The following is a 7,061-nucleotide window of genomic DNA, read 5'->3' as shown; positions in this document are numbered from 1 at the left end:
AGGACCGGGGAGCGGGGAGAAGATGCTGCAGCAGTGATGAGGGCTGCACCCCACACTCGTGGTCCTGTGGCTGCTGGGGCCGTGCTGGGAACGAAGCGCCCGAGCCCCGAGCACAGGTGGCAGCGGCGCGCCATCGCAGGGCCTCCCGCGAGCAGGTGCCGCGATGGAGCTCGGTTTCTCAGGTCACCTGGCGGGAACGGGTGTAGGGGGGCCTGAGCAGGCGCTGCCCCTCTGTCTTTTTCTCCGTGCAGCCTCGGCGACACTTGGCGACACTGGGAAGGCGCTGCCCCTCTGGACGGCAGCCGCAGACGCTCTGCAACAGGCGACCAGATGTGAGCATCCGCGGTGCCCTTCCTCTTGCTCTCTGTGCAGTGACAGGAAAAATTCTCTGCCGCCTCCCTCATTTCGGAACTTTCCAAAAGGGCTTCTCATCGCTCAGTAGAGTTAAATCCACGTTTTCACTCTGCGTTTAAGACAAACCCCATAGCATGGGCTCATTACTTACCCTGCTTTCTCCCCATCAATCCTAAAACAGATGGGAGAGGGGGGAGGAATATTTGGAAGGATAAAAATTTTAAACATTCCCATTTTCTACTTTCCTTGCACTATTTTTAATTTGAAAATATATATATATATGGAATTTTTAGAATAAATAATAACATGTCAAGAATAGTCTAAATGATCCTTAAATAGATTTTACATAAAATTGATAGCAGACATGACCTCTGACTTAGAGTTTTACCAACTTTTCCTTATCAAATGTTTCCTTACCAACTATCCCTTAAAGCAAATGTTTGAGGGCTTAAATTTCTCTTTGCTTACAAATACAAAGAAAAAATAATAATTTAATACAGAAAAATAATTTGGTTTTCAGTTTTAAAAGTGTTCTGAGTGCCACAAGGAAGCAGGAATGGATCTGTTTTAGGGAAGGAAACAAGGATTCCGGGATGGCGGAATCAGGGAGGGTTCCACATGGACCCGAGGCTTTGAGCTGGACCCTGAGGGAAAGGACAGGCGCCCACAGACAGAGATGGCAGTAAACCCCGGAGCAAAGATGGCCCGGCAAGAAGGTGCAGCCTGTGTTTCCAGACCACACGCCTTTCACCACAGGTCCTCCACAGGACACCACGGGACAGGGCTAGTGGCAAATTGGTGGCAGATGACAAAGCTGGAAAGGGGGAGCGTTTGGCAAATCCCATAGATTTTCTATTCCTGATGATATTTCATCAAAGCTAAGACATCCTATGTTATAAAGCACACCGGTACTTCACGTCCCAACGCCGCCAATGGAACTATGACAAAGCACTGATGGAGAGATGCATCCTGATTTCTGAGATGTTAAAATGCATCGCTCAAAAGCAAATCTTAGAACTGATGAAATGCAGTAGGTGGAGAGATCGAAGCAGAATAGTGGGGAGAAGGACGCGCACCGGACAATGTGGTAACGTGCGCGTGGTTGGCCATAGGATAAAGAGAATTAGCTCTGATATCACAGGAATGACTAAGGCGCACGTCTGTGGCCACGCACCCCTTCTGTGCCCTCAGATGCCAGCATCCTGCCCTCAGGCATTTAGAGCCAGGGCAGAATGTCATTGCTGCCCAGCTCCACTGTGCAGCTGGACCCCGCCTCCCCTTGTAGCCCCAACTATAGCAACCTTCTCCCAAACACCCCCACACAGAAGGGAGGGGAGGGGAGCTCAGAAGCACCGCCTGCTGTTTCCTCCCAGCCCCCGCCCTCCTGATACACTTCGAGAAAGAGCATCAGTGTGTTCAGCTCCCTCCCAACTGTGCACAACTTATAAAAACTGAGCTGGGCAGTAGCGTGTCTCTTAACGATGCATTTCCTAAGGGCCCCAGGGGGGTGCTTTTTGTCCTTTTGCATCCTCAGGGTAAAAAAAAGAACCTTAGAGTTCTAGAGAAACCTATAGATTGATTTTTGGTGATCATCAGTAACAGACAGGGGGAGCGTGCACCTTAATTTCAGGGCAGAAAACAACCCTTCAGAGTCAGCACTGTCTTTCCAACACGTGGGTTCCTGTGTGTGCACGTACATGCACACGCGTGCGCATACACACACACACACACGCACACACTCAGAGATGGTGGCACCATTGCAGGAGAAAACTAGATGTTATTTTTGATTCTGAGATGTTGGCCGTCGTGATATTTTTCAGACATAATCTAGAAATGCTTGGCTTTCGCTTTTGTTTTCACTAGTAGATAATTATGTTCCTTATAATTGGTTTCTAAATCAGACCATTTCACACCATTATGGTGTTTTCTTTGCCTATTCGATTGAAAAGATAGGAAGAAAATTCTTTGTTTCTAAAGGGCATATTCATAACCTCTATTATGGAGCAAAGGAGATAAACTAAAATAAAAATACAACTACTTTGCATACATGGAATACTCCTTGTTAAAATGCATTATAGATTTGAAAGAAAGAAGAAAAAGACTACAAAGACAGACACTACTAAATATAGCAGGAGCAACAAAATACCAAAAAGGGAATTTGATGGCGGGGGCAGATTTTAAAATTTAATAATGAAGTCACGCCATTTAAATGCCAAAATCATTTTTCACCCAAATGAAAAAAGAAAATTAGATTACAATGAAGGCCACAAAATCACTGTCCAGTGCTCAGAAAAATCCCATTTTATCTCTGCATTGAGTCAGCAGACACTTCCTGAGCGCTGTGCTAGGTGCTGAGGACACAGTAGAGCAAAATGTCCCAGCACCGCTGGAGCCGAGGGCTGACCCTTGGGCGCGCGTGTGCACAAGTACACACACACACACACACACACACACACACGTGCATGCACACACACACGACTTAGCGAGGCAATATGGGGTGAGGGGAGAATAGCGCCTGGTGGTTTTCCAGGAACACTGTGCAAGGCAGGAGTTAAAAGCACAGAATCTGCAAATCCCGCCACTACAAACGTCATCTTGGGCAACTGCTTCTCTGTGCCTTACTTTTCCTACCTGTAAAAGCAGGACACCTACCTCCTAAGGAGCCTGTAAACATTCCCTATGTTAATATATGTAAAGGACTTAAAACAGTGCTGGGACAAATTGATGAGAGAGGGAGCATGGGAGAGAGAGAAGGAGATGGAGGGAGGGAGGGAAGGAGGAGGGAGGGAAGGAGGGAAGGAAGGAGGAGGGAGAGAAGGAGGAGGGAGGGAAGGAGGGAGGGAGGGGAGAGAGCAAGCGACTGCAGGAAGAAACTTTTGGAAGTGATGGATATATTTATGGTATTGGGTATAGTGACAGTTTTATGGGTGTATATTTATCTCCAAACTCATCAAGTAGTTACATTAATTCTGTACAGCTTTTTGTATGTCAATCATATCCCAATAAAGTAGTTTTAAAAAAAAAACAGTGCTGGATGTGGTGTAGACATTATTATAAGGGTTAGCTATTATTATCCTTCCCAACCTCTTTATGGTTTTCCTCCAGGGCAAAAATGCTGTCATGGAGCTGCTAGGAACGCGTGGGCCATTTTTTAATGGCTTTCCAGTCCTCTGGGCCCGCCCGCAAGGGCCTGAAATTTAACTGTAAAGTTCCCGGCATCGATGCGCAGCCGGTGTTCAATGCACAGCTTTCCTCTGCCCTGTCCATTCCCTCCTTAACGTCAGGCCTCATCAAAGCAGCACATGGGGGGCTCTGCTGTCAGGCCTCATAACCCCCCACTCCCCACCCTCCCACCCCACCCCTCCACCCCGTCTTCTTTTTAGGGGAGGGAGGAATTGTGTTCGTAGATAGAATTCTCTTAATTTAAAGTTTTCCCCAACATGTTTTTCTTTGTATCTTTCTGCCTCTAGCATACGCAATAGAGATTAACATGAGCTAAGAGTTGGCGTTAGCCCAAAATTTAATATTTAGACCTTAAAAATAAGATAAAACACCACCGTTTTCCAAACAGCTGTGAGAACCAGTGCCTCAAGGGTATTGGCGGCGTAGTTCCCATAGGCCTTTTGTGAGGCGAGGGGAAGGAAAGGAGGAGGGAGAGTGGGGTGGGCTCCGAGGCCCAGGGGTGCAGCGCCCTGGAGGGCTGTCTGAAGTCAGCGAGACTTTAGCAACCACTGGGGCCAGCGTTCGGGTGTTCGGGTGAGGTGACGTCCCAGAGCAGGCTTCCCTCAGGTGAAAACATCGACACCTTGACCTGGCCCGCCTGGCAGGGGAGGCCGAGGGCCAAGCATGAGGCCAAGGATGGAGAAGCTAAGGGGACAGGGGGACAAGAGAGAGACAGTGATGCTGGGGAGGGACAGGCAAAGCCACAAGGTCTAATACCCACTGCCACGTGCCTTTTCAATCTGAGGCAGTGGCTGTGGGTGCTCAGAAAATGCCACAAACACTGAGTGAGCCTCACGGGAGGGGACAGCCTGCCACTGCTCAGAACACTCCCAGGGGGCCCGGAGAGACTCACCCTCAGGTCCTCAGTGGCCTGCATCCACAAGGACTCACAGAGGAGACAGCAGGAGCCCCTTCTAGAAGGTTGAAGAATGAAACTGGCAACCTCATGGCATTTTTCTCCCAGGACCCAGTCTAGACAACATGTCAGCAGCTCGAAGGGAGAGTCTGAAGCGCAGAAGGCGTGGAGGCCACAGGGAGTGCGAACGAGCCCCACCGTGAAGCCTCCCTTCAGAGGGTTCCCTGGCCAAGGCACCTCAGAGACCAGCTCCTGGCCTTCACTTGGTCGTCCACCTCAGCCAGAGGCCCGCCCCGTGACCCCCTGCCACGACCCTCACTGCCCCGTTACAGGGCACACGGCTCCCTGCCCTCCACAGTCCCACAGTTTGCCACGAGACTGCTGCCGCCCCTCCCCCCGCCAATCTTTTCTTTGCTCCCACTTCACCCTGAGCCATCCACGAGCCCACCTTCATGTGTGTCTCAGCTCCTGTTCTAGACAAGAATGAAAGCGAGACTCATGTTTTGTCAAAGCACACCAGGTTTGGCGTAGCCAGATGGATTCTACCTACCATAGCTCTTCCGAGAGTATGCTCTCATCCCAGCGATGCTGCATGGGCCCACGGCCGCGTCAGGTCTCCTCTGCGGATTCGCCTTTGAACATTTACGACCCACGAAAGAACACTCGTCTCATTGTGTCGTGGCAGAGACACACTCACCTCGGTTTAAAAAGCACTGCACTCAGCATCAAATGACCTGGCTTTTTATCTCAGATTCACTACCTACCGCCTTCATAAATTCCGAATTAAACTCACAAGGCTTCTGTGTCTTCATCTCTCGATGGGAATAGTAACACCTGCTCCACTTTGTAGGATTTCGTGAGGATCAAATAAAGAATTATACAAGAAAGCAGACTCAATGCCATGGAACATAATATTAAATTTTTAAAAATACTTTTGTCTCCTCATCTCCCAGTTCACTCACTGGGTATGTTACGAACTGTTCTGTCACCTCCGCTCTCTAGAGGAAGGAAAGAAAGAAAGAAAGAAAGATTTATTGCAACCCCACTATGTGCTGGGGACATAAAGATGAATCACATTCACGCTCTATCCTAAAGGAGTCCACAGGAGAGAAGTAAGCAGAGACAATCATGAGTGGATGAATGAGTAACTGAGTAAGAAAGTCATCTACATGTGGCAGGAAGTATCTAGCTGTGCGAATGTGAGTATAGGGGCAGGCCGGTCAGTGATGACTTTAAAAAGAAGATACATGATAGCTGAACCAAATCCATTCATCCTTTCAACAAATATTGAACACTGACTGTGTGTCAGGGCTGTCGAAGGCATTGGAGACACAGCAGAAAACAAGGCAGGTGAGTTTCCAATGAGCAAGTCAACAACAGCTTAAGAGACTTTCTGAATGTCACAAGAGCCAAGATGGAAATAAAAGATGTGATGGACAGCAGCTGAGACTGGAGATGTAGGATCACTTTAAACAAGGTGGTCAAGAAATACTTCCGAAAAGGTTACAGGTGAACTGATACTTAAAGAACGAGCAAGAGCCAGGCATATGGAGAGCTGAATACAGTTCCAAAGAAAGGGAATGGTGAGAGCTGAATACAGTTCCAAAGAAAGGGAATGGTGAGGCAGAATAAGCTCGGTGTTCTCAACAGCGAGAACTCTGACTAGAGTCGGGGGCCAGGGAACACAGGTACAGAACGAGATCCGAGAGGTAGGCAAGGACCAGGTCACGCAGAACCTTTAGGCCATGGCAAGGAGTTTGGATTTTATCTCACGTGTAGTGAGAAGCCACTGAGGAATCAGAATGGGGGTGGTGGTGACATAATCAGATTTGCATTTTAAAAATATTAATTTCTATGGGAAGAATTTACTGTCAAAGCACTGAAACATCTTTAAAGGCTTTGGCCGTGCTTGTTTTGGCAGCACATAAACTAAAATTGGAATAATACAGAGAGTAGCACGGCCCCTGTGCAAAAATGTCATACAAATTCATGAATCACTGTGTACTTAATTTTAAAGAAAGGGTTTAGGTCAAAACGGGGAGGAAACAGATCCAGGAAATTTCAGAAAGCAAGTTGCCAAATTTTAAAAATTACACAAAAATGACAGATGTGGGAACTCTTTGAGTTAGAAAAACTTTCTTAAATCCCATTTTATTCCAAGATTTCAGGAAAACTAAGTTCACGAAAAGGCTGGCAAAAAATTTAAGGTCAAATCCTATACAGATTCATCATAAGAGGAAAAGAGAAAAGGAGCTGAAAAATATGCCTGCAGACCATTAAAGCACAGTAGAAAGATATGCCCACAATGCAGATTGAAACAAACTTACTATTTCAAACTGATAAAAGACATTAAGAAAAGTATATGACGTGAAAGAAAACATAAATCGGAATTAGAAAAACTCAGAAACAAGGTTGTAGAACTCAAGAAAGAATCAGCTTAAAAAAATCATTGTAGAATTAGACTAAACTAGAAAAAACACGAGAATGAATAAACATAAGAAATATTGCCTTAAGAGATACGAACAATAAAGAAAAATTGAACCAAACAAAAAGGAAATGAAGAGAGAGAAAAAGGTGGATTTCAGAGAAAGTAACAAATACTAAACACTGAAAATGCACATAACACGAG

The 7,061-nt window shown here is 46.7% G+C and overlaps 1 non-coding gene across 1 annotated transcript; it reads left to right on the top strand.

Annotated features, from left to right (window-relative positions):
• Positions 1–6,337: 6,337 nt before the first annotated feature.
• LOC118609465 lies at positions 6,338–6,441 on the top strand. The gene has a single exon (XR_004953445.1). It is a non-coding gene; the product is annotated as a U6 spliceosomal RNA (small nuclear RNA).
• The last annotated feature ends 620 nt before the right edge of the window (positions 6,442–7,061 follow it).

This window comes from Rousettus aegyptiacus, unplaced genomic scaffold (genome assembly GCF_014176215.1).
Source record: "Rousettus aegyptiacus isolate mRouAeg1 unplaced genomic scaffold, mRouAeg1.p scaffold_m13_p_11, whole genome shotgun sequence".
NCBI lineage: Eukaryota > Metazoa > Chordata > Mammalia > Chiroptera > Pteropodidae > Rousettus > Rousettus aegyptiacus.
The sequence above is the reverse complement of the archived record's forward strand: the minus strand, read 5'-3'. Positions and strand labels throughout refer to the sequence as shown.